Below are 24465 nucleotides of genomic sequence, written 5' to 3' on the forward strand. Positions count from 1 at the left end.
ACAGCGTTGTAGAACCAAAACATACACAGCCTTTGCTCATCAAACTCGAGAACTAAAAGCCAATTTATGTTTGATTCCGAAGATGCGGTCAGAAGCTTCATATGGCGGGTGTGACGCAATTGCGGAGGCAACCAGAGGCACGAAGAAGCCATTGACATGATTGGTTGAGGTTGGGTGGGGGCAACAGGTCCAGTATAAACACAAACTCAATTTGTGTAACCTTTATTTAACTAGGCATGTCCATTAAAAACGAATTCTTATTTACAATGACGGCATTGTATGCTAGAGGCATCATGCAAGAGGCATCACTACAGACCCTGGTTCGATTCCACGCTGTATCACAAACCGGCCGTGATTGGGAGTCCCATATGGCTGCGAACAATTGGCCCAGTGTCGTTAGGGTTTGACCGGGGTAGGCCCGTCATTGTAAATATGAATTTGTTCTTAACTGACTTGCCTAGTTAAATAAAATAAAAATGATGAAGTACGTAAATGAGAGGCTCGGAGAATCCTAACTCTTTCCAGTTTTCAGTTCATCGTTCACTGGGGGTCCTGAGTGCGTTGGGCATGAAAAGCGCTGCATGGCAAATATGTTATCTGCATTGGCTGTGCAGCATTTATGGTGATATTATGGCCTCTGCAGAAGTCAGAGCATTCATAGTTCTTGCACAGCGCTGTTGTGAAGGAAGTGAGTTTGCGCCTATACAGGACCTCCGTCCCTCATCTACTGTCAACCAATAATGTCAATGCGGAGCTATACAGAGGCCGAATTTGGCCTCAGTTGCGTCACACCATCCAGTGCCTCCGACCACATTTTCGGACCAAGCGTAAATTGGCTCTTACTGACTCGAATGAAATGAGTCGGAAAACTCGTTATTTTGACGAAACGAGTGGAAAAGATCCGAGTCAGTAAAAACACAGAACAATGAGTCAGACATTTCACCGGATGTATAAATGTTAAGCATCCGGTTGAAGCTTCCTCTCACTGCCAAATATGGTGATGAGAGGAAGCTCAGTGGCTTACAGTGGGGAAAATGAAACGAGATGTATTTTGGCCGTCATGCACATTTTCTCCTCAATTAAACGTTTGTTCTCAATAGAGTCTTCTGTTTCCGAAACTACAGTCTTTACCAAACAGAGTGGACTACGTGTTGTAGGCGTTACCCTTTGCCAAAGTAAAAAACAATAATAGCGTTGCTTATAGAAGGACTGCAAGGGCGAATTGAGTTATTGCAGAAAACGCGATTCATACTAGGCGTCCCCTAACGAAATATGCCAAATAAATGCTAGAACGCGCCAATAGGATCTCGCTAGCTCATGCTTGGCCCTGCCCATCTCAATGTCTGTTCTGCCCACTATGGTTAATTTGATCCAATTGGAAATGAAAGGCTCTGATCTATCTTGGATTAGTTATATAACATCTTCGGTAAAATGACAAGAATTTCGGTCTAACTTCCGGTCCGTCACTACTCGCCAATCCACTACCAAGACAGAGAAGAGGCAAAGCGAGAGGGTTACTCTGCCAAAAAATCTATCCAGGAAAATAAGACCAAGAAGTGAGGAATTTTTGTATGGAGGTTAACGAGAGAGTGTCGAATTTGGTCAACTGAAGAGTAAATTGATAATTTCTCCACAAGGCTTTATATTTGATCAATAGAAGTTTCACAATGGGGCGCGTTCGACATTGCAGCCGACTTTAAAAGACAAGACTGACTAATTTACAAATCACCTTGAATCATAAATAGCTACTCAATATTATTTGTAGACCAGTCAGTTGGTCACAATTTACCCATGATGCAGCAAGGTTTTGATGCTCTCCAACCAAGGGTGTGTTCGTAAATTTAATCTGGAGTGCCAGGGTGCACTCAGTGTCAGATTGTCCGTCAGTAAATTCAGAGCGTTTTGCTCTCGGAGCGTTCAGAGAGCATACTGGACGCTCTGGCTAAAGAGTAGCGTTGATCCAAGCATTCTGATCTCACAACAGCAGTCAAGCTAACGTTGGCTAGTTTCCCAGCTACTCCCAGACACAAATGAGAGAACACCTCACTCTTACCATTTTACTCTCCCTAACAACACTGGTTAGGCTGTTTTCATGTTATCCAGAGCATTGGTGACTGTAACTGTGCTGCAGGCAATAATTTAATCACACTTTTTCCCCCGGACGTTTACTGACACCGACCATATTTAACGGGTGTTGAGCGTTTCTAAATTCATCAGTTATTCTGCCCTCTGGCACACTCAGACGAGAGTGCTCTGAAATCGGAGTAGATAGCCAGAGTGAATTTACGAACGCACCCCAAGCGGCGAGGGTTCCCGGCAAAGACAGTACAGTAGGAGTATGAAGCAGGAACTGCTTCTCCAATGGAAATCACCGATCACTCTTGTAAGAGATGTCATGGCGATGTTGTCTAACTAAGCTCATGTGCAGAAACGGGTCATCAGGTCTAACGGTCGTCTTGCGCCCAATTGCTTATGTGCAGGCCTCAAATCAAAAGGCACTCCTTCGATATAAAATAAAACCATTTAAGAAAATGAAAACGCCTCAGTTTGTCACTTTCACGAGGTTTGGAGTAATAACGTGTTCAACTACTTAAGACGTTGTCTCGAATCTAGGTTGTGGATCTAGGTTGTGGATCTAGGTTGTGAATCTAGGTTGTGGATCTAGGCTGTGGATCTAGGTTGTGGATTTCGGTTGTGAATCTAGTTTGTGGATCTAGGTTGTGGATCTAGGTTGTGGATCTAGGTTGTGGATCTAGGTTGTGGATCTAGGCTGTGGATTTCTGTTGTGAATCTAGGTTGTGGATTTCGGTTGTGAATCTAGTTTGTGGATCTAGGTTGTGGATCTAGGTTGTGGATCTAGGTTGTGGATCTAGGTTGTGGATTTCTGTTGTGAATCTAGGTTGTGGATTTCGGTTGTGAATCTCGGTTGTGGATTTCGGTTGTGAATCTAGGTTGTGGATTTCGGTTGTGAATCTAGGTTGTGGATTTCTGTTGTGAATCTAGGTTGTGGATTTCGGTTGTGAATCTAGGTTGTGGATTTCGGTTGTGAATCTAGGTTGTGGATCTAGGTTGTGGATTTCGGTTGTGAATCTAGGTTGTGAATCTAGGCTGTGGATCTAGGTTGTGAATCTAGGTTGTGGATCTAGGTTGTGAATCTAGGCTGTGGATCTAGGTTGTGAATCTAGGTTGTGGATTTCGGGGAAATAAACGGCAAAGGAAGAATGTTTCACTTCTCTCATTGATTTCTCAAACCCCGGCCTTACTAATGATTCAATGGCATTTTGGTGTATCTGCCCTCTCATTGGCTACACTGTTCCCATATCCGATCTCACCTCCTCCAGCAGGCCTTCCATCTTTGAGGACATGTATTTCCATTGTTAGAGCGATCACTCAACAATCTTGCCAATAATAAAATATAATCTTTGACCAAATACGTAAAACACTCTTTGGCGATGTAGCAGTGACCAAATGCAAACCTCTACCTCTACCTACCATTTAGGAGTGCTTACAATCTGTCAGATAAAATGTGTCCGTTTGTTCATGATCAATGTCCCTATCAGTTCGATGTACAGTGTGGTTACAATCTATATATACACTGAACAAAAATATGAACGTAACATGTAAAGTGGTGGTCCCATGTCTCATGAGCTGAACTTAAAGACATCAGAAATGTTCCATACTCACAAAACGCATATTTCCATCAAATTGTTTACATCCTTGTTCGTGAGCATTTGTCAAGATAATCCATCCACTTGACAGGTGTGGCATATCAATAAACTGATTAAACAGCGTGATAATTACACAGGTGCACCTTGTGCTCGGGACAATAAAAGGCCACTCTAAAATGTGCAGTTTTGTCACACAACACAATGCCACAGACGTCTCACGTTTTGAGGGAACTGACATGCTGACTGCAGGAACTTCCAGCAGAGCTGTTGCCAGAAAATGTTATGTTAATTTCTCTACAATAAGCTGCCTCCAACATTGTTTTGAGAATTTGGCAGTCCGTCCAACCAGTCTCACAACCGCAGAACACCTCTAACCACGCCAGCCCAGAACCTCCACATCCGGCTTCTTCACCTGCGGGATTATCTGAGGACGGGTGCTGAGAAGTATTTCTGTCTGTAATAAAGCCCTTTTGTGGGGAAAAACTCATTCTGATTGGCTGGGCCTGGCTCCCCCAGTGCCCACCCAAGCCCACCCTTGGCTGCACCCCAGCACACTAATGTGAAATCCATAGATTAGGGCCTCATTCATTTCTTTCAATTGACTGATTTCCTTATATGCACTGTAACTTGAAATTGTTACGTTTATATTTTTGTTCAGTATATTTGACTATGCTTTCAAGTTTCCAACACGTTGCTACACTTGGTCAAAGGTGGCCCCTAGTAACGGAAGTCTTTGCGTAATATTTTATTTATTAATTCATCCGTCATTTTACCAGGTAAATTGACTGAGAACAACACGTTCTCATTTGCAGCAACGACCTGGAGAATAGTTACAGGGGAGAGGAGAAGGATGAATGAATGAGCCAATTGTAAATTGAGGATTATTAGGTGACAGTGATGCTTTGAGGGCCAGATTGGGAATAGCATGTGATATTTACAGAAGCACTCTCATTAGGTCATCTCTCATATTTTCAACGTCTTTTGTTCCAAACCATTCATTCCCTTCCTCTGTAGCTGGCAACCGTAGCTTCGTGAACACACACTCTACAGGCATGGCAGCTGCTGTCACTACCCCGTTTGTCTCTGAACAGTCAGCGACAACGACCCAACAACCAATGCTCGACATATCCAAGCCCCCTTGTTATAGAAGGATTTACACCTCTTATCTCGACCCAGATAAGAGACGTTCCAGGAGAAGTTGACGAGGAAGTCGAAGGAGAACCCGTTCGTCCCTATAGGTGAGTTGCGTAATGAGTCCACTGTCCACAGCTGATCCTAGTCGGCTTCAATGTATACTATTAATGAATTAGATTATTCATGCATCGACTAGACAGTCATTTTGGTCATCCATGTGCGTTTTACGACCAAAGACAGACAACCGTTTTGTAGCTAGTTAGCTACAGTAGGGAATAGCATACAATCAATTTACTTTGGTACAGCCAGCTAGTTTTTATAAGATGTATCATGCACAGTGTCCGTGTGGAACCCATGAGGTAGACTAAAAGGTCATTTATGAAACATTACAGGGCCCACAATGCCCTTTTTTGTCAAGGAGTTTCATAATAAACATGTATTATAATGGTAAACTATTGCAATCAATGGGTCATACCCTGGGTGCTCGACTACACAGCTAGACCAGTGGCCAGACTGTCTCTATAACCTAGTTAGGGATGGAATATTTTATGTGAATATAACATCGGACCTTCAACATTGGACATGCTTGCTCTCTGCAGCGGTTCATTCCCATGTGGTTACAGAATGAATTGCATACACAATCTGAATTAAAAACACCCTCCCCCCTTACACACGATCAGGCCTAAAATGTCTTTACGATTGACACCGGCCTGTTCTTTTATGCATTTATGATTGCACACCTTTAGGTTTCTCAAAAACAAAACAGAGAAGCATTTGGATCACTTTAAAACCCAAATGGAAGCTACTGAATGCTCCTCCTTTCACATCTATTTTAAAAGAGTGGTTATGGAAAACCTAATTTTTTGTCTCTATTCTGTGTCTCCTCTCCAGGTTGTCTCGGTACAGCTGGAGCGTTGATTGACGCTCACTGAGCCTTCAAACAAGACGCGGCAGCTCCTGATGAAGAGGACGTATCTACGCACAAGGCTTCACTGTAGTCGCTATCCTCTTCGGCGTGTTCACCACGGCACTGAAGGAAGACTGATCAGCATCAGATTTCTAATCATTTTTGTAGTGCAAAAACTTTTTTGCAACGGAAACCAAACTAAAACAAGGGGTTTGTTATTAGACAAGTTCAGGTCGTCCCAACTTGTTGTGGTGGTGGATGAAATGTGTTGTTTGAATGTGGCGAAAGACTAACGGAACAGATATTCAAAAGCCCCCCTCGGGGGGTTGGGTAGGAGGAAATCGGGCCAGCCGACCCACTACCACTTGCTTATCTGTTAGTGAGATCCACCTCTGTACAATACAGAGAATTATTCCAAGACTCTGACCACCTTTTAAAAAATGTTTTAACACTGTGTATTGTCAGTCCCACGTTGGCTGTATGAGCCATGTCAAGTGAAACACTTGCTGCAGGTAGCCTAGTGGTTAGAGTGTAGAGGTGGCAGGTAGCCTAGTGGTTAGAGTGTAGAGGGGGCAGGGTAGCCTAGTGGTTAGAGTGTAGAGGTGGCAGGTAGCCTAGTGGTTAGAGTGTAGAGGGCAGGGTAGCCTAGTGGTTAGAGTGTAGAGGGGGCAGGGTAGCCTAGTGGTTAGAGTGTAGAGGTGGCAGGTAGCCTAGTGGTTAGAGTGTAGAGGGGGCAGGGTAGCCTAGTGGTTAGAGTGTAGAGGTGGCAGGTAGCCTAGTGGTTAGAGTGTAGAGGGGGCAGGGTAGCCTAGTGGTTAGAGTGTAGAGGTGGCAGGTAGCCTAGTGGTTAGAGTGTAGAGGGGGCAGGGTAGCCTAGTGGTTAGAGTGTAGAGGGGGCAGGGTAGCCTAGTGGTTAGAGTGTAGAGGGGGCAGGGTAGCCTAGTGGTTAGAGTGTAGAGGAGGCAGGTAGCCTAGTGGTTAGAGTGTAGAGGGGGCAGGGTAGCCTAGTGGTTAGAGTGTAGAGGTGGCAGGTAGCCTAGTGGTTAGAGTGTAGAGGGGGCAGGGTAGCCTAGTGGTTAGAGTGTAGAGGTGGCAGGTAGCCTAGTGGTTAGAGTGTAGAGGGGGCAGGGTAGCCTAGTGGTTAGAGTGTAGAGGGGGCAGGGTAGCCTAGTGGTTAGAGTGTAGAGGTGGCAGGTAGCCTAGTGGTTAGTGTAGAGGGGGCAGGGTAGCCTAGTGGTTAGAGTGTAGAGGAGGCAGGGTAGCCTAGTGGTTAGAGTGTAGAGGAGGCAGGTAGCCTAGTGGTTAGAGTGTAGAGGGGGCAGGGTAGCCTAGTGGTTAGAGTGTAGAGGTGGCAGGTAGCCTAGTGGTTAGAGTGTAGAGGGGCAGGGTAGCCTAGTGGTTAGAGTGTAGAGGTGGCAGGTAGCCTAGTGGTTAGAGTGTAGAGGGGGCAGGGTAGCCTAGTGGTTAGAGTGTAGAGGGGGCAGGGTAGCCTAGTGGTTAGAGTGTAGAGGTGGCAGGTAGCCTAGTGGTTAGTGTAGAGGGGGCAGGGTAGCCTAGTGGTTAGAGTGTAGAGGAGGCAGGGTAGCCTAGTGGTTAGAGTGTAGAGGAGGCAGGTAGCCTAGTGGTTAGAGTGTAGAGGGGGCAGGGTAGCCTAGTGGTTAGAGTGTAGAGGTGGCAGGTAGCCTAGTGGTTAGAGTGTAGAGGGGGCAGGGTAGCCTAGTGGTTAGAGTGTAGAGGTGGCAGGTAGCCTAGTGGTTAGAGTGTAGAGGGGGCAGGGTAGCCTAGTGGTTAGAGTGTAGAGGGGGCAGGGTAGCCTAGTGGTTAGAGTGTAGAGGTGGCAGGTAGCCTAGTGGTTAGTGTAGAGGGGGCAGGGTAGCCTAGTGGTTAGAGTGTAGAGGCGGCAGGGTAGCCTAGTGGTTAGAGTGTAGAGGGGGCAGGGTAGCCTAGTGGTTAGAGTGTAGAGGAGGCAGGTAGCCTAGTGGTTAGAGTGTAGAGGGGACAGGTAGCCTAGTGGTTAGAGTGTAGAGGGCGGCAGGGTAGCCTAGTGGTTAGAGTGTAGGGGGCAGGGTAGCCTAGTGGTTAGAGTGTAGAGGGGGCAGGGTAGCCTAGTGGTTAGAGTGTAGAGGTGGCAGGTAGCCTAGTGGTTAGAGTGTAGAGGGGGCAGGGTAGCCTAGTGGTTAGAGTGTAGAGGGGGCAGGGTAGCCTAGTGGTTAGAGTGTAGAGGTGGCAGGTAGCCTAGTGGTTAGTGTAGAGGGGGCAGGGTAGCCTAGTGGTTAGAGTGTAGAGGCGGCAGGGTAGCCTAGTGGTTAGAGTGTAGAGGGGGCAGGGTAGCCTAGTGGTTAGAGTGTAGAGGGGGCAGGGTAGCCTAGTGGTTAGAGTGTAGAGGTGGCAGGTAGCCTAGTGGTTAGTGTAGAGGGGGCAGGGTAGCCTAGTGGTTAGAGTGTAGAGGTGGCAGGTAGCCTAGTGGTTAGTGTAGAGGGGGCAGGGTAGCCTAGTGGTTAGAGTGTAGAGGCGGCAGGGTAGCCTAGTGGTTAGAGTGTAGAGGGGGCAGGGTAGCCTAGTGGTTAGAGTGTAGAGGGGGCAGGGTAGCCTAGTGGTTAGAGTGTAGAGGTGGCAGGTAGCCTAGTGGTTAGTGTAGAGGGGGCAGGGTAGCCTAGTGGTTAGAGTGTAGAGGCGGCAGGGTAGCCTAGTGGTTAGAGTGTAGAGGGGGCAGGGTAGCCTAGTGGTTAGAGTGTAGAGGGGGCAGGGTAGCCTAGTGGTTAGAGTGTAGAGGTGGCAGGTAGCCTAGTGGTTAGTGTAGAGGGGCAGGGTAGCCTAGTGGTTAGAGTGTAGAGGTGGCAGGTAGCCTAGTGGTTAGTGTAGAGGGGGCAGGGTAGCCTAGTGGTTAGAGTGTAGAGGCGGCAGGGTAGCCTAGTGGTTAGAGTGTAGAGGGGGCAGGGTAGCCTAGTGGTTAGAGTGTAGAGGTGGCAGGTAGCCTAGTGGTTAGTGTAGAGGGGGCAGGGTAGCCTAGTGGTTAGAGTGTAGAGGCGGCAGGGTAGCCTAGTGGTTAGAGTGTAGAGGGGGCAGGGTAGCCTAGTGGTTAGAGTGTAGAGGGGGCAGGGTAGTCTAGTGGTTAGAGTGTAGAGGTGGCAGGGTAGTCTAGTGGTTAGAGTGTAGAGGTGGCAGGGTAGTCTAGTGGTTAGAGTGTAGAGGTGGCAGGGTAGTCTAGTGGTTAGAGTGTAGAGGTGGCAGGGTAGTCTAGTGGTTAGAGTGTAGAGGTGGCAGGGTAGCCTAGTGGTTAGAGTGTAGAGGTGGCAGGGTAGTCTAGTGGTTAGAGTGTAGAGGTGGCAGGGTAGTCTAGTGGTTAGAGTGTAGAGGTGGCAGGGTAGCCTAGTGGTTAGAGTGTAGAGGTGGCAGGGTAGCCTAGTGGTTAGAGTGTAGAGGCGGCAGGGTAGCCTAGTGGTTAGAGTGTAGAGGGGGCAGGGTAGCCTAGTGGTTAGAGTGTAGAGGCGGCAGGGTAGCCTAGTGGTTAGAGTGTAGAGGGGCAGGGTAGCCTAGTGGTTAGAGTGTAGAGGGGGCAGGTAGCCTAGTGGTTAGAGTGTAGAGGGGGCAGGGTAGCCTAGTGGTTAGCCTAGTGGTTAGAGTGTAGAGGCGGCAGGGTAGCCTAGTGGTTAGAGTGTAGAGGCGGCAGGGTAGCCTAGTGGTTAGAGTGTAGAGGCGGCAGGGTAGCCTAGTGGTTAGAGTGTAGAGGGGGCAGGGTAGCCTAGTGGTTAGAGTGTAGAGGGGGCAGGTAGCCTAGTGGTTAGAGTGTAGAGGGGGCAGGGTAGCCTAGTGGTTAGAGTGTAGAGGAGGCAGGTAGCCTAGTGGTTAGAGTGTAGAGGTGGCAGGTAGCCTAGTGGTTAGAGTGTAGAGGTGGCAGGTAGCCTAGTGTTTAGAGTGTAGAGGTGGCAGGTAGCCTAGTGGTTAGAGTGTAGAGGGGGCAGGGTAGCCTAGTGGTTAGAGTGTAGAGGGGTCAGGGTAGCCTAGTGGTTAGAGTGTAGAGGGGGCAGGGTAGCCTAGTGGTTAGAGTGTAGAGGCGGCAGGGTAGCCTAGTGGTTAGAGTGTAAGAGGTGGCAGGTAGCCTAGTGGTTAGAGTGTAGAGGGGGCAGGGTAGCCTAGTGGTTAGAGTGTAGAGGGTCAGGGTAGCCTAGTGGTTAGAGTGCAGAGGGGGCAGGGTAGCCTAGTGGTTAGAGTGTAGAGGCGGCAGGGTAGCCTAGTGGTTAGAGTGTAAGAGGTGGCAGGTAGCCTAGTGGTTAGAGTGTAGAGGGGGCAGGGTAGCCTAGTGGTTAGAGTGTAGAGGTGGCAGGTAGCCTAGTGGTTAGTGTAGAGGGGGCAGGGTAGCCTAGTGGTTAGAGTGTAGAGGCGGCAGGGTAGCCTAGTGGTTAGAGTGTAGAGGGGGCAGGGTAGCCTAGTGGTTAGAGTGTAGAGGAGGCAGGTAGCCTAGTGGTTAGAGTGTAGAGGGGACAGGTAGCCTAGTGGTTAGAGTGTAGAGGGCGGCAGGGTAGCCTAGTGGTTAGAGTGTAGAGGGGGGAGGGTAGCCTAGTGGTTAGAGTGTAGAGGGGGCAGGGTAGCCTAGTGGTTAGAGTGTAGAGGCGGCAGGGTAGCCTAGTGGTTAGAGTGTAGAGGTGGCAGGTAGCCTAGTGGTTAGAGTGTAGAGGGGGCAGGGTAGCCTAGTGGTTAGAGTGTAGAGGGGGCAGGGTAGCCTAGTGGTTAGAGTGTAGAGGTGGCAGGTAGCCTAGTGGTTAGTGTAGAGGGGGCAGGGTAGCCTAGTGGTTAGAGTGTAGAGGCGGCAGGGTAGCCTAGTGGTTAGAGTGTAGAGGGGGCAGGGTAGCCTAGTGGTTAGAGTGTAGAGGGGGCAGGGTAGCCTAGTGGTTAGAGTGTAGAGGTGGCAGGTAGCCTAGTGGTTAGTGTAGAGGGGGCAGGGTAGCCTAGTGGTTAGAGTGTAGAGGTGGCAGGTAGCCTAGTGGTTAGTGTAGAGGGGGCAGGGTAGCCTAGTGGTTAGAGTGTAGAGGCGGCAGGGTAGCCTAGTGGTTAGAGTGTAGAGGGGGCAGGGTAGCCTAGTGGTTAGAGTGTAGAGGTGGCAGGTAGCCTAGTGGTTAGTGTAGAGGGGGCAGGGTAGCCTAGTGGTTAGAGTGTAGAGGCGGCAGGGTAGCCTAGTGGTTAGAGTGTAGAGGGGGCAGGGTAGCCTAGTGGTTAGAGTGTAGTTAGGGGCAGGGTAGCCTAGTGGTTAGAGTGTAGAGGGGGCAGGGTAGTCTAGTGGTTAGAGTGTAGAGGTGGCAGGGTAGTCTAGTGGTTAGAGTGTAGAGGTGGCAGGGTAGTCTAGTGGTTAGAGTGTAGAGGTGGCAGGGTAGTCTAGTGGTTAGAGTGTAGAGGTGGCAGGGTAGTCTAGTGGTTAGAGTGTAGAGGCGGCAGGGTAGCCTAGTGGTTAGAGTGTAGAGGTGGCAGGGTAGTCTAGTGGTTAGAGTGTAGAGGTGGCAGGGTAGTCTAGTGGTTAGAGTGTAGAGGTGGCAGGGTAGTCTAGTGGTTAGAGTGTAGAGGCGGCAGGGTAGCCTAGTGGTTAGAGTGTAGAGGCGGCAGGGTAGCCTAGTGGTTAGAGTGTAGAGGCGGCAGGGTAGCCTAGTGGTTAGAGTGTAGAGGGGGCAGGGTAGCCTAGTGGTTAGAGTGTAGAGGCGGCAGGGTAGCCTAGTGGTTAGAGTGTAGAGGCGGCAGGGTAGCCTAGTGGTTAGAGTGTAGAGGTGGCAGGGTAGCCTAGTGGTTAGAGTGTAGAGGGGGCAGGGTAGCCTAGTGGTTAGAGTGTAGAGGGGGCAGGTAGCCTAGTGGTTAGAGTGTAGAGGCGGCAGGGTAGCCTAGTGGTTAGAGTGTAGAGGAGGCAGGTAGCCTAGTGGTTAGAGTGTAGAGGAGGCAGGTAGCCTAGTGGTTAGAGTGTAGAGGTGGCAGGGTAGCCTAGTGGTTAGAGTGTAGAGGTGGCAGGTAGCCTAGTGGTTAGAGTGTAGAGGGGGCAGGGTAGCCTAGTGGTTAGAGTGTAGAGGGGGCAGGGTAGCCTAGTGGTTAGAGTGTAGAGGTGGCAGGTAGCCTAGTGGTTAGTGTAGAGGGGGCAGGGTAGTCTAGTGGTTAGAGTGTAGAGGTGGCAGGGTAGTCTAGTGGTTAGAGTGTAGAGGTGGCAGGGTAGTCTAGTGGTTAGAGTGTAGAGGCGGCAGGGTAGCCTAGTGGTTAGAGTGTAGAGGTGGCAGGGTAGTCTAGTGGTTAGAGTGTAGAGGTGGCAGGGTAGTCTAGTGGTTAGAGTGTAGAGGTGGCAGGGTAGCCTAGTGGTTAGAGTGTAGAGGCGGCAGGGTAGCCTAGTGGTTAGAGTGTAGAGGCGGCAGGGTAGCCTAGTGGTTAGAGTGTAGAGGCGGCAGGGTAGCCTAGTGGTTAGAGTGTAGAGGGGGCAGGGTAGCCTAGTGGTTAGAGTGTAGAGGCGGCAGGGTAGCCTAGTGGTTAGAGTGTAGAGGCGGCAGGGTAGCCTAGTGGTTAGAGTGTAGAGGCGGCAGGGTAGCCTAGTGGTTAGAGTGTAGAGGGGGCAGGGTAGCCTAGTGGTTAGAGTGTAGAGGGGGCAGGTAGCCTAGTGGTTAGAGTGTAGAGGGGGCAGGGTAGCCTAGTGGTTAGAGTGTAGAGGAGGCAGGTAGCCTAGTGGTTAGAGTGTAGAGGTGGCAGGTAGCCTAGTGGTTAGAGTGTAGAGGTGGCAGGTAGCCTAGTGTTTAGAGTGTAGAGGTGGCAGGTAGCCTAGTGGTTAGAGTGTAGAGGGGCAGGGTAGCCTAGTGGTTAGAGTGTAAGAGGTGGCAGGTAGCCTAGTGGTTAGAGTGTAGAGGGGGCAGGGTAGCCTAGTGGTTAGAGTGTAGAGGTGGCAGGTAGCCTAGTGGTTAGAGTGTAGAGGGGGCAGGGTAGCCTAGTGGTTAGAGTGTAGAGGTGGCAGGTAGCCTAGTGGTTAGAGTGTAGAGGGCAGGGTAGCCTAGTGGTTAGAGTGTAGAGGCGGCAGGTAGCCTAGTGGTTAGAGTGTAGAGGGGGCAGGGTAGCCTAGTGGTTAGAGTGTAGAGGGGGCAGGGTAGCCTAGTGGTTAGAGTGTAGAGGGGGCAGGGTAGCCTAGTGGTTAGAGTGTAGAGGAGGCAGGTAGCCTAGTGGTTAGAGTGTAGAGGGGCAGGGTAGCCTAGTGGTTAGAGTGTAGAGGTGGCAGGTAGCCTAGTGGTTAGAGTGTAGAGGGGGCAGGGTAGCCTAGTGGTTAGAGTGTAGAGGTGGCAGGTAGCCTAGTGGTTAGAGTGTAGAGGGGGCAGGGTAGCCTAGTGGTTAGAGTGTAGAGGGGGCAGGGTAGCCTAGTGGTTAGAGTGTAGAGGTGGCAGGTAGCCTAGTGGTTAGTGTAGAGGGGGCAGGGTAGCCTAGTGGTTAGAGTGTAGAGGAGGCAGGGTAGCCTAGTGGTTAGAGTGTAGAGGAGGCAGGTAGCCTAGTGGTTAGAGTGTAGAGGGGGCAGGGTAGCCTAGTGGTTAGAGTGTAGAGGTGGCAGGTAGCCTAGTGGTTAGAGTGTAGAGGGGGCAGGGTAGCCTAGTGGTTAGAGTGTAGAGGTGGCAGGTAGCCTAGTGGTTAGAGTGTAGAGGGGGCAGGGTAGCCTAGTGGTTAGAGTGTAGAGGGGGCAGGGTAGCCTAGTGGTTAGAGTGTAGAGGTGGCAGGTAGCCTAGTGGTTAGTGTAGAGGGGGCAGGGTAGCCTAGTGGTTAGAGTGTAGAGGAGGCAGGGTAGCCTAGTGGTTAGAGTGTAGAGGAGGCAGGTAGCCTAGTGGTTAGAGTGTAGAGGGGGCAGGGTAGCCTAGTGGTTAGAGTGTAGAGGTGGCAGGTAGCCTAGTGGTTAGAGTGTAGAGGGGCAGGGTAGCCTAGTGGTTAGAGTGTAGAGGTGGCAGGTAGCCTAGTGGTTAGAGTGTAGAGGGGGCAGGGTAGCCTAGTGGTTAGAGTGTAGAGGGGGCAGGGTAGCCTAGTGGTTAGAGTGTAGAGGTGGCAGGTAGCCTAGTGGTTAGTGTAGAGGGGGGCAGGGTAGCCTAGTGGTTAGAGTGTAGAGGCGGCAGGGTAGCCTAGTGGTTAGAGTGTAGAGGGGGCAGGGTAGCCTAGTGGTTAGAGTGTAGAGGAGGCAGGTAGCCTAGTGGTTAGAGTGTAGAGGGGACAGGTAGCCTAGTGGTTAGAGTGTAGAGGGCGGCAGGGTAGCCTAGTGGTTAGAGTGTAGAGGGGGCAGGGTAGCCTAGTGGTTAGAGTGTAGAGGGCAGGGTAGCCTAGTGGTTAGAGTGTAGAGGTGGCAGGTAGCCTAGTGGTTAGAGTGTAGAGGGGGCAGGGTAGCCTAGTGGTTAGAGTGTAGAGGGGGCAGGGTAGCCTAGTGGTTAGAGTGTAGAGGTGGCAGGTAGCCTAGTGGTTAGTGTAGAGGGGGCAGGGTAGCCTAGTGGTTAGAGTGTAGAGGCGGCAGGGTAGCCTAGTGGTTAGAGTGTAGAGGGGGCAGGGTAGCCTAGTGGTTAGAGTGTAGAGGGGGCAGGGTAGCCTAGTGGTTAGAGTGTAGAGGTGGCAGGTAGCCTAGTGGTTAGTGTAGGGGGCAGGGTAGCCTAGTGGTTAGAGTGTAGAGGTGGCAGGTAGCCTAGTGGTTAGTGTAGAGGGGGCAGGGTAGCCTAGTGGTTAGAGTGTAGAGGCGGCAGGGTAGCCTAGTGGTTAGAGTGTAGAGGGGCAGGGTAGCCTAGTGGTTAGAGTGTAGAGGGGGCAGGGTAGCCTAGTGGTTAGAGTGTAGAGGTGGCAGGTAGCCTAGTGGTTAGTGTAGAGGGGGCAGGGTAGCCTAGTGGTTAGAGTGTAGAGGCGGCAGGGTAGCCTAGTGGTTAGAGTGTAGAGGGGGCAGGGTAGCCTAGTGGTTAGAGTGTAGAGGGGCAGGGTAGCCTAGTGGTTAGAGTGTAGAGGTGGCAGGTAGCCTAGTGGTTAGTGTAGAGGGGGCAGGGTAGCCTAGTGGTTAGAGTGTAGAGGTGGCAGGTAGCCTAGTGGTTAGTGTAGAGGGGGCAGGGTAGCCTAGTGGTTAGAGTGTAGAGGCGGCAGGGTAGCCTAGTGGTTAGAGTGTAGGGGGCAGGGTAGCCTAGTGGTTAGAGTGTAGAGGTGGCAGGTAGCCTAGTGGTTAGTGTAGAGGGGGCAGGGTAGCCTAGTGGTTAGAGTGTAGAGGCGGCAGGGTAGCCTAGTGGTTAGAGTGTAGAGGGGGCAGGGTAGCCTAGTGGTTAGAGTGTAGGGGGCAGGGTAGTCTAGTGGTTAGAGTGTAGAGGTGGCAGGGTAGTCTAGTGGTTAGAGTGTAGAGGTGGCAGGGTAGTCTAGTGGTTAGAGTGTAGAGGTGGCAGGGTAGTCTAGTGGTTAGAGTGTAGAGGTGGCAGGGTAGTCTAGTGGTTAGAGTGTAGAGGCGGCAGGGTAGCCTAGTGGTTAGAGTGTAGAGGTGGCAGGGTAGCCTAGTGGTTAGAGTGTAGAGGGGGCAGGTAGCCTAGTGGTTAGAGTGTAGAGGGGGCAGGGTAGCCTAGTGGTTAGAGTGTAGAGGTGGCAGGGTAGTCTAGTGGTTAGAGTGTAGAGGTGGCAGGGTAGTCTAGTGGTTAGAGTGTAGAGGTGGCAGGTAGCCTAGTGGTTAGAGTGTAGAGGGGGCAGGGTGGCCTAGTGGTTAGAGTGTAGAGGGGGCAGGGTAGCCTAGTGGTTAGAGTGTAGAGGGGGCAGGTAGCCTAGTGGTTAGAGTGTAGAGGGGGCAGGGTAGCCTAGTGGTTAGCCTAGTGGTTAGAGTGTAGAGGCGGCAGGGTAGCCTAGTGGTTAGAGTGTAGAGGCGGCAGGGTAGCCTAGTGGTTAGAGTGTAGAGGCGGCAGGGTAGCCTAGTGGTTAGAGTGTAGAGGGGGCAGGGTAGCCTAGTGGTTAGAGTGTAGAGGGGGTAGGTAGCCTAGTGGTTAGAGTGTAGAGGGGGTAGGGTAGCCTAGTGGTTAGAGTGTAGAGGGGGCAAGTAGCCTAGTGGTTAGAGTGTAGAGGTGGCAGGTAGCCTAGTGGTTAGAGTGTAGAGGTGGCAGGTAGCCTAGTGTTTAGAGTGTAGAGGTGGCAGGTAGCCTAGTGGTTAGAGTGTAGAGGGGGCAGGGTAGCCTAGTGGTTAGAGTGTAGAGGGTCAGGGTAGCCTAGTGGTTAGAGTGTAGAGGGGGCAGGGTAGCCTAGTGGTTAGAGTGTAGAGGCGGCAGGGTAGCCTAGTGGTTAGAGTGTAAGAGGTGGCAGGTAGCCTAGTGGTTAGAGTGTAGAGGGGGCAGGGTAGCCTAGTGGTTAGAGTGTAGAGGGGTCAGGGTAGCCTAGTGGTTAGAGTGTAGAGGGGGCAGGGTAGCCTAGTGGTTAGAGTGTAGAGGCGGCAGGGTAGCCTAGTGGTTAGAGTGTAAGAGGTGGCAGGTAGCCTAGTGGTTAGAGTGTAGAGGGGGCAGGGTAGCCTAGTGGTTAGAGTGTAGAGGTGGCAGGTAGCCTAGTGGTTAGTGTAGAGGGGGCAGGGTAGCCTAGTGGTTAGAGTGTAGAGGCGGCAGGGTAGCCTAGTGGTTAGAGTGTAGAGGGGGCAGGGTAGCCTAGTGGTTAGAGTGTAGAGGAGGCAGGTAGCCTAGTGGTTAGAGTGTAGAGGGGACAGGTAGCCTAGTGGTTAGAGTGTAGAGGGCGGCAGGGTAGCCTAGTGGTTAGAGTGTAGAGGGGGCAGGGTAGCCTAGTGGTTAGAGTGTAGAGGGGGCAGGGTAGCCTAGTGGTTAGAGTGTAGAGGGCAGGGTAGCCTAGTGGTTAGAGTGTAGAGGTGGCAGGTAGCCTAGTGGTTAGAGTGTAGAGGGGGCAGGGTAGCCTAGTGGTTAGAGTGTAGAGGGGGCAGGGTAGCCTAGTGGTTAGAGTGTAGAGGTGGCAGGTAGCCTAGTGGTTAGTGTAGAGGGGGCAGGGTAGCCTAGTGGTTAGAGTGTAGAGGCGGCAGGGTAGCCTAGTGGTTAGAGTGTAGAGGGGGCAGGGTAGCCTAGTGGTTAGAGTGTAGAGGGCAGGGTAGCCTAGTGGTTAGAGTGTAGAGGTGGCAGGTAGCCTAGTGGTTAGTGTAGAGGGGGCAGGGTAGCCTAGTGGTTAGAGTGTAGAGGTGGCAGGTAGCCTAGTGGTTAGTGTAGAGGGGGCAGGGTAGCCTAGTGGTTAGAGTGTAGAGGCGGCAGGGTAGCCTAGTGGTTAGAGTGTAGAGGGGGCAGGGTAGCCTAGTGGTTAGAGTGTAGAGGTGGCAGGTAGCCTAGTGGTTAGTGTAGAGGGGGCAGGGTAGCCTAGTGGTTAGAGTGTAGAGGCGGCAGGGTAGCCTAGTGGTTAGAGTGTAGAGGGGGCAGGGTAGCCTAGTGGTTAGAGTGTAGTTAGGGGCAGGGTAGCCTAGTGGTTAGAGTGTAGAGGGGGCAGGGTAGTCTAGTGGTTAGAGTGTAGAGGTGGCAGGGTAGTCTAGTGGTTAGAGTGTAGAGGTGGCAGGGTAGTCTAGTGGTTAGAGTGTAGAGGTGGCAGGGTAGTCTAGTGGTTAGAGTGTAGAGGTGGCAGGGTAGTCTAGTGGTTAGAGTGTAGAGGCGGCAGGGTAGCCTAGTGGTTAGAGTGTAGAGGTGGCAGGGTAGTCTAGTGGTTAGAGTGTAGAGGTGGCAGGGTAGTCTAGTGGTTAGAGTGTAGAGGTGGCAGGGTAGTCTAGTGGTTAGAGTGTAGAGGCGGCAGGGTAGCCTAGTGGTTAGAGTGTAGAGGCGGCAGGGTAGCCTAGTGGTTAGAGTGTAGAGGCGGCAGGGTAGCCTAGTGGTTAGAGTGTAGAGGGGGCAGGGTAGCCTAGTGGTTAGAGTGTAGAGGCGGCAGGGTAGCCTAGTGGTTAGAGTGTAGAGGCGGCAGGGTAGCCTAGTGGTTAGAGTGTAGAGGTGGCAGGGTAGCCTAGTGGTTAGAGTGTAGAGGGGGCAGGGTAGCCTAGTGGTTAGAGTGTAGAGGGGGCAGGTAGCCTAGTGGTTAGAGTGTAGAGGGGGCAGGGTAGCCTAGTGGTTAGAGTGTAGAGGTGGCAGGTAGCCTAGTGGTTAGAGTGTAGAGGTGGCAGGTAGCCTAGTGGTTAGAGTGTAGAGGGGGCAGGGTAGCCTAGTGGTTAGAGTGTAGAGGTGGCAGGTAGCCTAGTGGTTAGAGTGTAGAGGGGGCAGGGTAGCCTAGTGGTTAGAGTGTAGAGGGGCAGGGTAGCCTAGTGGTTAGAGTGTAGAGGTGGCAGGTAGCCTAGTGGTTAGTGTAGAGGGGGCAGGGTAGTCTAGTGGTTAGAGTGTAGAGGTGGCAGGGTAGTCTAGTGGTTAGAGTGTAGAGGTGGCAGGGTAGTCTAGTGGTTAGAGTGTAGAGGCGGCAGGGTAGCCTAGTGGTTAGAGTGTAGAGGTGGCAGGGTAGTCTAGTGGTTAGAGTGTAGAGGTGGCAGGGTAGTCTAGTGGTTAGAGTGTAGAGGTGGCAGGGTAGCCTAGTGGTTAGAGTGCAGAGGCGGCAGGGTAGCCTAGTGGTTAGAGTGTAGAGGCGGCAGGGTAGCCTAGTGGTTAGAGTGTAGAGGCGGCAGGGTAGCCTAGTGGTTAGAGTGTAGAGGGGGCAGGGTAGCCTAGTGGTTAGAGTGTAGAGGCGGCAGGGTAGCCTAGTGGTTAGAGTGTAGAGGGGGCAGGGTAGCCTAGTGGTTAGAGTGTAGAGGGGGCAGGGTAGCCTAGTGGTTAGAGTGTAGAGGTGGCAGGTAGCCTAGTGGTTAGTGTAGAGGGGGCAGGGTAGCCTAGTGGTTAGAGTGTAGAGGTGGCAGGTAGCCTAGTGGTTAGTGTAGAGGGGGCAGGGTAGCCTAGTGGTTAGAGTGTAGAGGCGGCAGGGTAGCCTAGTGGTTAGAGTGTAGAGGGGGCAGGGTAGCCTAGTGGTTAGAGTGTAGAGGTGGCAGGTAGCCTAGTGGTTAGTGTAGAGGGGGCAGGGTAGCCTAGTGGTTAGAGTGTAGAGGCGGCAGGGTAGCCTAGTGGTTAGAGTGTAGAGGGGGCAGGGTAGCCTAGTGGTTAGAGTGTAGTTAGGGGCAGGGTAGCCTAGTGGTTAGAGTGTAGAGGGGGCAGGGTAGTCTAGTGGTTAGAGTGTAGAGGTGGCAGGGTAGTCTAGTGGTTAGAGTGTAGAGGTGGCAGGGTAGTCTAGTGGTTAGAGTGTAGAGGTGGCAGGGTAGTCTAGTGGTTAGAGTGTAGAGGTGGCAGGGTAGTCTAGTGGTTAGAGTGTAGAGGCGGCAGGGTAGCCTAGTGGTTAGAGTGTAGAGGTGGCAGGGTAGTCTAGTGGTTAGAGTGTAGAGGTGGCAGGGTAGTCTAGTGGTTAGAGTGTAGAGGTGGCAGGGTAGTCTAGTGGTTAGAGTGTAGAGGCGGCAGGGTAGCCAAGTGGTTAGAGTGTAGAGGCGGCAGGGTAGCCTAGTGGTTAGAGTGTAGAGGCGGCAGGGTAGCCTAGTGGTTAGAGGGTAGAGGGGGCAGGGTAGCCTAGGGGTTTGAGGGTAGAGGGGGAAGGGTAGCCTTGTGGTTAGAGTGTGGAGGCGGCAGGGTAACCTAGTGGTTAGAGTGTAGAGGTGGCAGGGTAGCCTAGTGGTTAGAGTGTAGAGGGGGCAGGGTAGCCTAGTGGTTAGGGTGTAGAGGGGGCAGGTAGCCTAGTGGTTAGAGTGTAGAGGCGGCAGGGTAGCCTAGTGGTTAGAGTGTAGAGGAGGCAGGTAGCCTAGTGGTTAGAGTGTAGAGGTGGCAGGTAGTCTAGTGGTTAGAGTGTAGAGGGGGCAGGGTAGCCTAGTGGTTAGAGTGTAGAGGTGGCAGGTAGCCTAGTGGTTAGAGTGTAGAGGCGGCAGGGTAGCCTAGTGGTTAGGGTGTAGAGGGGGCAGGGTAGCCTAGTGGTTAGAGTGTAGAGGTGGCAGGTAGCCTAGTGGTTAGTGTAGAGGGGGCAGGGTAGCCTAGTGGTTAGAGTGTAGAGGCGGCAGGGTAGCCTAGTGGTTAGAGTGTAGAGGGGGCAGGGTAGCCTAGTGGTTAGAGTGTAGAGGCGGCAGGGTAGCCTAGTGGTTAGAGTGTAGAGGCGGCAGGGTAGCCTAGTGGTTAGAGTGTAGAGGCGGCAGGGTAGCCTAGTGGTTAGAGTGTAGAGGGGGCAGGGTAGCCTAGTGGTTAGAGTGTAGAGGCGGCAGGGTAGCCTAGTGGTTAGAGTGTAGAGGCGGCAGGGTAGCCTAGTGGTTGGTTAGGGAGTGGTTAGAGTGTGTAGCCTAGTGGTTAGAGTGTAGCAGGTAGCCTAGTGGTTAGAGTGTAGAGGGGGCAGGGTAGCCTAGTGGTTAGAGTGTAGAGGAGGCAGGTAGCCTAGTGGTTAGAGTGTAGAGGTGGCAGGTAGCCTAGTGGTTAGAGTGTAGAGGGGGCAGGGTAGCCTAGTGGTTAGAGTGTAGAGGTGGCAGGTAGCCTAGTGGTTAGAGTGTAGAGGGGGCAGGGTAGCCTAGTGGTTAGAGTGTAGAGGGGGCAGGGTAGCCTAGTGGTTAGAGTGTAGAGGTGGCAGGTAGCCTAGTGGTTAGTGTAGAGGGGGCAGGGTAGCCTAGTGGTTAGAGTGTAGAGGCGGCAGGGTAGCCTAGTGGTTAGAGTGTAGAGGGGGCAGGGTAGCCTAGTGGTTAGAGTGTAGAGGAGGCAGGTAGCCTAGTGGTTAGAGTGTAGAGGGGACAGGTAGCCTAGTGGTTAGAGTGTAGAGGGCGGCAGGGTAGCCTAGTGGTTAGAGTGTAGAGGGGGCAGGGTAGCCTAGTGGTTAGAGTGTAGAGGGGGCAGGGTAGCCTAGTGGTTAGAGTGTAGAGGGGCAGGGTAGCCTAGTGGTTAGAGTGTAGAGGTGGCAGGTAGCCTAGTGGTTAGAGTGTAGAGGGGGCAGGGTAGCCTAGTGGTTAGAGTGTAGAGGGGGCAGGGTAGCCTAGTGGTTAGAGTGTAGAGGTGGCAGGTAGCCTAGTGGTTAGTGTAGAGGGGGCAGGGTAGCCTAGTGGTTAGAGTGTAGAGGCGGCAGGGTAGCCTAGTGGTTAGAGTGTAGAGGGGGCAGGGTAGCCTAGTGGTTAGAGTGTAGAGGGGGCAGGGTAGCCTAGTGGTTAGAGTGTAGAGGTGGCAGGTAGCCTAGTGGTTAGTGTAGAGGGGGCAGGGTAGCCTAGTGGTTAGAGTGTAGAGGTGGCAGGTAGCCTAGTGGTTAGTGTAGAGGGGGCAGGGTAGCCTAGTGGTTAGAGTGTAGAGGCGGCAGGGTAGCCTAGTGGTTAGAGTGTAGAGGGGGCAGGGTAGCCTAGTGGTTAGAGTGTAGAGGTGGCAGGTAGCCTAGTGGTTAGTGTAGAGGGGGCAGGGTAGCCTAGTGGTTAGAGTGTAGAGGGGGCAGGGTAGCCTAGTGGTTAGAGTGTAGTTAGGGGCAGGGTAGCCTAGTGGTTAGAGTGTAGAGGGGGCAGGGTAGTCTAGTGGTTAGAGTGTAGAGGTGGCAGGGTAGTCTAGTGGTTAGAGTGTAGAGGTGGCAGGGTAGTCTAGTGGTTAGAGTGTAGAGGTGGCAGGGTAGTCTAGTGGTTAGAGTGTAGAGGTGGCAGGGTAGTCTAGTGGTTAGAGTGTAGAGGTGGCAGGGTAGCCTAGTGGTTAGAGTGTAGAGGTGGCAGGGCAGCCTAGTGGTTAGAGTGTATAGGTGGCAGGGTAGTCTAGTGGTTAGAGTGTAGAGGTGGCAGGGTAGCCTAGTGGTTAGAGTGTAGAGGCGGCAGGGTAGCCTAGTGGTTAGAGTGTAGAGGCGGCAGGGTAGCCTAGTGGTTAGAGTGTAGAGGGGGCAGGGTAGCCTAGTGGTTAGAGTGTAGAGGGGGCAGGTAGCCTAGTGGTTAGAGTGTAGAGGGGGCAGGGTAGCCTAGTGGTTAGAGTGTAGAGGCGGCAGGGTAGCCTAGTGGTTAGAGTGTAGAGGGGGCAGGGTAGCCTAGTGGTTAGAGTGTAGAGGCGGCAGGGTAGCCTAGTGGTTAGAGTGTAGAGGCGGCAGGTAGCCTAGTGGTTAGAGTGTAGAGGCGGCAGGGTAGCCTAGTGGTTAGAGTGTAGAGGCGGCAGGGTAGCCTAGTGGTTAGAGTGTAGAGGCGGCAGGGTAGCCTAGTGGTTAGAGGGGGGCTAGCAGGTAGCCTAGTGGTTAGTGTAGAGGCGGCAGGGTAGCCTAGTGGTTAGTGTAGAGGTGGCAGGGTAGCCTAGTGGTTAGAGTGTAGAGGCGGCAGGGTAGCCTAGTGGTTAGAGCGTTGGACTAGTAACCGGAAGGTTGCAAGTTCAAACCCCCAGAGCTGACAAGGTCTGTCGTTCTGTCCCTGAACAAGCAGTTAACCCACTGTTCCTAGGCCATCATTGAAAATAAGAATTTGTTCTTCATTAATTAACTGACTTGCCTAGTTAAATAAAGGTAAAGAAAAAAAAACACAGCAATGTATCTACACACACACATAGGGGTCTGTCCCTTTTATATCGTTTGTGTGCTATAGTGTCCTTTGTATATTTGTACCAATACAAAAGGTCCAAGGCAAAGTATTATTATTTTTAAAGGACACTACTTTAAAATATAGTAGCCTAGTGGTAGCCTAGTGGTTAGAGTGTAGAGGGGGCAGGGTAGCCTAGTGGTTAGAGTGTAGAGGCGGCAGGGTAGCCTAGTGGTTAGAGTGTAGAGGGGGCAGGGTAGCCTAGTGGTTAGAGTGTAGAGGGGGCAGGGTAGCCTAGTGGTTAGAGTGTAGAGGCGGCAGGGTAGCCTAGTGGTTAGAGTGTAGAGGGGGCAGGGTAGCCTAGTGGTTAGAGTGTAGAGGCGGCAGGGTAGCCTAGTGGTTAGAGTGTAGAGGGGGCAGGGTAGCCTAGTGGTTAGAGTGTAGAGGGGGCAGGGTAGCCTAGTGGTTAGAGTGTAGAGGCGGCAGGGTAGCCTAGTGGTTAGAGTGTAGAGGGGGCAGGGTAGCCTAGTGGTTAGAGTGTAGAGGCGGCAGGGTAGCCTAGTGGTTAGAGTGTAGAGGGGGCAGGGTAGCCTAGTGGTTAGAGTGTAGAGGCGGCAGGGTAGCCTAGTGGTTAGAGTGTAGAGGCGGCAGGTAGCCTAGTGGTTAGAGTGTAGAGGCGGCAGGGTAGCCTAGTGGTTAGAGTGTAGAGGCGGCAGGGTAGCCTAGTGGTTAGAGTGTAGAGGCGGCAGGGTAGCCTAGTGGTTAGAGGGGGGCTAGCAGGTAGCCTAGTGGTTAGTGTAGAGGCGGCAGGGTAGCCTAGTGGTTAGTGTAGAGGTGGCAGGGTAGCCTAGTGGTTAGAGTGTAGAGGCGGCAGGGTAGCCTAGTGGTTAGAGCGTTGGACTAGTAACCGGAAGGTTGCAAGTTCAAACCCCCAGAGCTGACAAGGTCTGTCGTTCTGTCCCTGAACAAGCAGTTAACCCACTGTTCCTAGGCCATCATTGAAAATAAGAATTTGTTCTTCATTAATTAACTGACTTGCCTAGTTAAATAAAGGTAAAGAAAAAAAAACACAGCAATGTATCTACACACACACACATAGGGGTCTGTCCCTTTTATATCGTTTGTGTGCTATAATATTTAAGATGGAGCATCTGGCTCTTACGACCAATGTAAGTGAATAAGGGGTGTTATATGACCTGGCAGTGTGGGGCTCTTGTAAATAACAGAGGAATAAGGGGTGTTATAGGGCCTGGTGAAGATATGACCTGGCAGTGTGGGGCTCTTGTAAATAACAGAGGAATAAGGTCTGTTATAGGGCCTGGTGAAGATATGACCTGGCAGTGTGGGGCTCTTGTAAGGGAGGCAGAGGACCTTCTCAGGTCTTCTCTAGCGTTAGTCCAACGGTTCTCAACCCGTTTTGGTTACCGTACCACCAAGAACATTTCTCTGCCCAGAGTCCTCCTTATTTTAACAGTACGCCGATTATCTCGAGTCTTCCCAAGTACCCACTGTGTATTGCAGTCTTATTTAATGCTCACACAAACCTTTTGCTTGATTAAAAAAAAAAAAGAAGGAAAATAAAATACCAAAACAGGCCAACTTCTGAGAATGTTTATGGATGAGTTTTCCAGTTCCCGTGGAACATTCTCCTCTGTGTGATAGTCCCAATAGACAACAGCTGATCACAGATTGAGACAATGCAGTTTAAATGAAGGGGGGGGGGGGTTTCAAAATATGACTCAACAGACTAGCGTTCATCAAACGGTTTAAAAACATGTCCATGTCATTCTAGATATCTTGTTTAATTTGGACCATGATATGAGGACTCTTTAAAAACAGAGTGTCTGTGGATCGGACGTTTTCTTCCCAGGGTTAAAGGTTCTGTGGGGATTCTCTACTTCCACAGTGTCCGCAGGCAACTCTGAATGGTTATCGTTGAATAAAAGTCAGATCAAAGCCGAATCACAGTTTGGAAGATCACATGATATAATAGTATGTTACTGTATGTTTTGTTAAGGCAAAAAAACAATTTTAAAAAACCACCTGATTTCAGGATAACTGTTTAAATGGTTGCATTTCTCTCATGCAGCCATAACTCAAGTGGGCTACTAGACAACAACAAACAAACAAAGTGCTTTGAAACAAAAAAAAAACAACAGATTTGCTACAATTTATTAACACCTTCTTCCCTACAAGTCGTCTCACTGTGCGTCATTCAAAACAGTACAGAACTAAGATCTATAGAAAAGGTTTACATCCCATGAGACCGATGTTGCATAGACGAGACGTCTCACTGGAAAAACTCGGAAGAATTATCCTTC

At 51.4% G+C, this 24465-nt stretch overlaps 1 long non-coding RNA gene and 1 pseudogene across 5 annotated transcripts; both read left to right on the forward strand.

Moving 5' to 3' along the window:
• Positions 1-4526: 4526 nt before the first annotated feature.
• LOC127916344 (HIG1 domain family member 2A-like) lies at positions 4527-5847 on the forward strand (annotated as a pseudogene).
• Positions 5848-10972: 5125 nt separating this feature from the next.
• LOC127929745 (uncharacterized) lies at positions 10973-24207 on the forward strand. 5 transcript variants are annotated; one of them, XR_008135980.1, is made up of 4 exons: positions 10973-11462; positions 17448-17645; positions 19702-19907; positions 22796-24207. It is a non-coding gene; the product is annotated as an uncharacterized LOC127929745 (long non-coding RNA). The 5 variants fall into 5 exon arrangements; XR_008135981.1 differs by lacking the exon at positions 22796-24207 and adding an exon at positions 21730-22154; XR_008135979.1 differs by lacking the exon at positions 22796-24207 and having other exon boundaries at positions 19702-19947.
• The last annotated feature ends 258 nt before the right edge of the window (positions 24208-24465 follow it).

Source organism: Oncorhynchus keta, chromosome 4 (genome assembly GCF_023373465.1).
Source record: "Oncorhynchus keta strain PuntledgeMale-10-30-2019 chromosome 4, Oket_V2, whole genome shotgun sequence".
NCBI lineage: Eukaryota > Metazoa > Chordata > Actinopteri > Salmoniformes > Salmonidae > Oncorhynchus > Oncorhynchus keta.